Source organism: Arachis hypogaea, chromosome 10 (genome assembly GCF_003086295.3).
Source record: "Arachis hypogaea cultivar Tifrunner chromosome 10, arahy.Tifrunner.gnm2.J5K5, whole genome shotgun sequence".
NCBI classification, from domain to species: domain Eukaryota; kingdom Viridiplantae; phylum Streptophyta; class Magnoliopsida; order Fabales; family Fabaceae; genus Arachis; species Arachis hypogaea.
In genome coordinates this window covers 91,342,184-91,348,183 of record NC_092045.1, presented here as the reverse complement: position 1 = coordinate 91,348,183, position 6,000 = coordinate 91,342,184, and positions in this window count along the sequence as shown.

The window sequence follows — 6,000 nt, the reverse complement described above, 5'->3', positions numbered from 1 at the left end:
TTTTTATTAGCATGTCATCCACGTAGACTTCCATGACCTTTCTGATATGATCCGAGAAGACTTTATTCATTAACCTTTGATAAGTAGCTCCTGCGTTCTTGAGACCGAAAGGCATCACAATGTAGCAGTAGTTTGCTTTTGGTGTTAAGAACGAGGTCTTTTCTTGATCTGGTGGATACATGGGGATTTGGTTGTACCCCGAGTATGCGTCCATAAACAAGAGATATCTATATCCGGAGGAAGCATCTACCAGAGCGTCAATACTTGGGAGTGGGTATGGATCTTTTGGACAAGCTTTGTTGAGATCGGTGTAATCGGTGCACATTCGCCACTTCCCATTTGATTTTTTCACCAAGACGACGTTGGCTAGCCATAGTGGGTATTTGACTTCTCTTATGAATACTGCTTCCAGTAGTGCTTGTACTTGTTCTTCCACAGCCTGGGATCGCTTTGGCCCAAGTTTTCTTCGTCTATGTTGTACCGGCCGAGATCTTGGGTAGACCGCCAACTTATGACTCATTAGCTTAGGGTCTATTCCTGGCATGTCTGCGGCTTTCCACGCGAAGAGATCAACATTATCTCGTAAGAATTGTATTAGTAATTCTTTTGAATCTTCTCTTAGGATTGTGCCGATATTAGTTGTTTTTTTCGAAGTATCCTCGATCTGAATCTTCTCTATCTCACCTTCTGGCTGTGGACGAAGCTCTTCTCGTCGTTGGACTCCGCCTAGCTCGATTGTGTGGAACTCTTCTCCTCCGCCTCTGAGGTTTAGGCTTTCGTTATAACAGCAATGTGCCATCTTTTGATCTGCTTTTATCGTGGCTATTCCTTTCGTAGTGGGGAATTTCATACATAGATGTGGGGTCAAAACTATTGTGCCAAGTTGGTTGAGTGTTATCCGACCTTTGAGAGCATTGTAAGCTGAACTTACATCGACCACGATGTAGTCTATTTTGAGGGTCCTGGATTGGTTCCCTTTTTCGAAGGTTGTATGTAGTGGTATGTATCCCAGTGGTTGAACCGGGGTATCTCCTAGTCCGAACAGACTGTTTGGATATGCTTTAAGTTCTTTTTCTTCTAAGCCGAGTTTATTGAAGGCTGTTTTGAATAAGATGTCGGCGGAACTCCCTTGGTCTATTAAGGTGCGGTGTAGATTGGCGTTTGCCAATATGATGGTGATGACCATGGGATCATCGTGTCCTGAGATGATGCCGGAGGCGTTCTCTTTAGTGAATGTTATTGCCGGGATGTTGAGTGCTTCCTCCTTTCCCTCGACATGATATACTTCTTTGAGATATCTTTTGCGAGATGATTTAGAGATCCCACCTCCTGCGAATCCACCATGTATCATGTGGACATGTCTCTCTGGTGTCCGAGGTGATCGTTTGGTTCGTTCGGTATCTTCATCCCTTCGTCTCTTTCTTTGATCATCATCTCGGGTGGCCAGAAATTGATCTAATTTTCCTTCTCTCACCAATTTTTCTATGATATTTTTTAAGTCGAAGCATTTGTTTGTGGAGTGTCCTCGGACTCGATGGTATTCACAATATTCCTTCCGGTTTCCTCCTCCCCCTTTGCCTTTGAGTGGCCGTGCTGGGGGATTTTTTCTGTATGGCAGACTTCTTTGTATATCTCGACCAGGGATGCCCTGAGAGGAGTGTAATTATGGTATTTTTTTATTTTCTCCCCTTGTCGATCTTCTTTTCTCTTGGATTCCTTGTCTTTGTCTCGGTAGGAGGCCTCCGATTTTGAGGTCTCTCTGAACCGAGCGTTTTCTTCCATGTTGATATATTTTTCTGCTCGTTCCTGTACTTCGTCTAAGGAGGTCGGGTACTTTTTTTATATAGACTGGCTAAAAGGTCCCTCTCGTAGGCCATTGATGAGTCCCATGATGGCGGCCTCTGTTGGTAAACTTTGTATGTCCATGCAGGTTTTGTTGAATCTCTCCATGTAGTTGTGGAGGCTCTCCCGATCTCCTTGTTTGATCCCTAGTAAGCTGGGGGCGTGCTTGGCCTTATCTTTCTAAATGGAGAATCTGGCTAGGAATTTTTTAGCTAGGTCACCAAAGCTTGAGATGGACTTTGGGGGTAGGTTGTCGAACCATCGGATTGTTGTCTTTGTGAGAGTTGTTGGAAAGGCTTTACAGCGAACAGCATCTGGGGCATCGGTAAGGTACATTCTGCTTCTGAAGTTGCTGAGGTGGTGGTTGGGGTCCGTGGTGCCATCATACAGGGTCATATTCGGGAGTTTGAAGTCTTTTGGAATTTTGGTTTTCATGATTTCCCTGGTGAACGGGTCTTCCTCTTTGCGTGAATTTTCTTCGAGATTGGCCCGAGGGGCTTTTAATTTAAGATTGGCTTCCAATTGCTGTAGTTTTTCTTCAAATTCTCGACGTCGCCGCACCTCTCTTTATAGATCTTTTCCGATTTCTCGTTGTTGTTGGGTTTCGTTTTCAAGTTGTTTTAGGTGATCTAGGAGCGCTTCTATTGCCCCCGAATTTGGTAAGTCTTTGTCTTTGTTGGTTTCCGGGTTATCTTGCAGCGTGACATCCACGTTCTTGTGCGGTGTTCTATCTTCCAGACCTGAATCGTGGTCGTTGTCATGGTCGCCTGCCATGGTGATGGGATGACTTTCAGGTCCCCGGCAACGGCGCCAATATTCCGAGGGTTACTTGAAACTGGAGGTCGATCTCGGACGAGATCTTCCGTACTGGTCATAGCTGGTGTGTCCGGCAGGTGGATGACAGCCGGAGCTGGTACGTCCGACTTGTTGGACTGATGGTGCTGCTGATCCTCTGTCCCCGAAGGGTGGGGGGTACCTGCAAGGGACTCCGATGCTTAAGTTAGCAAGGATATTAAGCATGTTTTATGTAGAATCAGAGTATGAGTTATACCTGGGTGCTCCAGTGTATTTATAATGATGAGATGTGACCTTTTGGATAAGATAAGTTAGTTATCTTATCTTATCTTTATCTTTGAGTTGAGGTCAGCGTATCTTCAATGGAACCTCCTTTATCTCTATAGGCTTGGATTGCCCTAGGATTTGGGTCGTGTTCCTCTGTTTGGGCCCTTTACTGGGCTCTCCTGTCGATTTGGCCGAGCCCTTTTAGAAGAGGTCGGCTAGTCGGACCTAAGGAGGTCGGTCACTTTTATCGCCAATCATCCCGGGTCGGGTAACTCGACCCAGGGTATGAACAGTTTGATTTTTGAAAAAGATTTGAAAAGATAGGATTTTTAAGATTGAAATCTTGACTTGACTAACAAGAAACAACTTATTTTAAAATTTTTTGACTAAGTCAATGGTGCACGAAATTGCAATCACACTTTTGCAATTCCACACAACTAACCAGCAAGTGCACTGGGTCATCCAAGTAATACCTTACGTGAGTAAGGGTCGATCCCACAGAGATTGTCGGCTTGAAGCAAGCTATGGTTATCTTGTAACGCTTAGTCAGGATATCAATAATTATCAGGGTTGACTGTGAAAAGTAAAAGAACATGAAATAAGTACTTGTTTTGCAGTAATGGAGAACAGGTTGAGGTTTTGGAGATGCTCTATCTTCTGAATCTCTGCTTTCCTACTGTCTTCTTCTTCATGCACGCAAGGCTTCTTCCATGGCAAGCTATATGTAGGGTTTCACCGTTGTCAATGGCTACCTCCCATCCTCTCAGTGAAAATGTTCAACGCGCTCTGTCACAGCACGGCTAATTATCTGTCAGTTCTCAATCAGGTTGGAATAGAATCCAGTGATTCTTTTGCGTCTGTCACTAACGCCCAGCCTTCAGGAGTTTGAAGCTCGTCACAGTCATTCAATCCTTGAATCCTACTCAGAATACCACAGACAAGGTTTAGACCTTCCGGATTCTCTTGAATGCCGCCATCAGTTCTAGCTTATACCACGAAGATTCTGATTAAAGAATCCAAGAGATATCTACTCAATCTAAGGTAGAACGGAGGTGGTTGTCAGGCACACGTTCATAGGTGAGAATGATGATGAGTGTCACGGATCATCATATTCATCACGTTTAGGAACAAGTGATATCTTAGAATAAAAGCAAGCGTGATTGAATGAAAAACAGTAGTAATTGCATTAATCCATCAAGACACAGTAGAGCTCCTCACCCCAACCATGGGGTTTAGAGACTCATGCTGTAGAAGATACAATGAGAAACGTGTAAAGTGTCATAAGGTACAGATACAATATCAAAAGGTCCTATTAATAGTGAACTAGTAACCTAGGGTATACAAAAATGAGTAAATGACGTAAAAATCCACTTCCGGGGTCCACTTGGCGTGTGCTTGGGCTGAGCATTGAAGCTTTCGTGTGTAGAGACTTTTTCTGGAGTTAAACATCAGCTTTTATGCCAGTTTGGGCGTTTAACTCCAATTTTTGTGCCAGTTCCGGCGTTAAACACCGGGAATTCTGAAGCTGATTTGCAACGCCGGTTTGGGCCATCAAATCTCGGGCAAAGTATGGACTATTATACATTGCTAGAAAGCACAGGATGTCTACTTTCCAACGCAATTGAGAGCGCGCCAATTGGGCTTCTGTAGCTCCATAAAATCCACTTTGAGTACAGGGAGGTCAGAATCCAACAGCATCTGCAGTCCTTTTCAGCCTCTGAATCAGATTTTTGCTCAGATCCCTCAATTTCAGCCAGAAAATACCTGAAATCACAGAAAAATACACAAACTCATAGTAAAGCCCAGAAAAGTGAATTTTAACTAAAAACTAATAAAAATATAACAAAAACTAACTAAAATATACTAAAAACATACTAAAAATAATGCCAAAAAGCGTATAAATTATCCGCTCATCACAACACCAAACTTAAATTGTTGCTTGTCCCCAAGAAACTGAAAATCAGAATAGAATAAAAAGAAGAGAATATACTATAGACTCCAAAATATCAAAGAAACTTAGCTCCAATTAGATGAGCGGGACTAGTAGCTTTTTGCTTCTGAACAGTTTTGGCATCTCGCTTTATCCTTTGAAGTTTAGAATGATTGGCATCTATAGGAACTCAGAACTCAGATAGTGTTATTGATTCTCCTCGTTAAGTATGATGATTCTTAAACATAGCTACTTTATGAGTCTTGGCTGTGGCCCAAAGCACTCTGTCTTCCAGTATTACCACCGGATACATACATGCCACAGACACATGACTGGGTGAACCTTTTCAGATTGTGGCTCAGCTTTGCTAGAGTCCCCAATCAGAGGTGTCCAGGGTTCTTAAGCACACTCTTTTTGCCTTGGATCACAACTTTATATATTTTTCTTTTTCTCTTTTTTTTGTATTCACTGCTTTTTCTTGCTTCAAGAATCAATTTGATGATTTTTCATATCCTCAATGACATTTCTCCTTTTCCATCATTCTTTCAAGAGCCAACAATTTTAACATTCTTAAAATAACAAATTCAAAAGACATATGCACTGTTCAAGCATTCATTCAGAAAACAAAAAGTATTGTCACCACATCAAACTAATTCAACTAGTTTCAAAGATGAATTCAAAATCCTGTACTTCTTGTTCTTTTGTGATTAAAGCATTTTTCATTTAAGAGAGGTGATGGATTCATAGGACATTCATAGCTTTAAGACATGAACCTTAAATTTTATTAATCATGAATTAAGAACAAGACTTAAAAATAGATATAAGATAAGACTAATAGTAATAGAAAACAGAATTTTAAATTACTCTAAAATAGACTCTTAATGATAGAAATTATCACAGAGTTAGAACTCAACAACCTTGATCTTGAGAAGTGGATGCTCCCTCAACTTGTAGGGTATTTGATCCTTCAAGGGAGAGCTTTTGGCGCTTCAACTCCTGTAGCTCACGCCCCTGCTTCTCTTGTTCTTTCAGCAATTTGCAGAGCATGTAGTTTTGATTCTGCTATTCTTCCTTAATTTGTTCCATAGCTTCTTGCAGCTTGGCAACAGATGCTTCTAGATGAGTCCAGTAGTCAATTTCAGGAAGTTCAGGGAGGAACTCCTGCG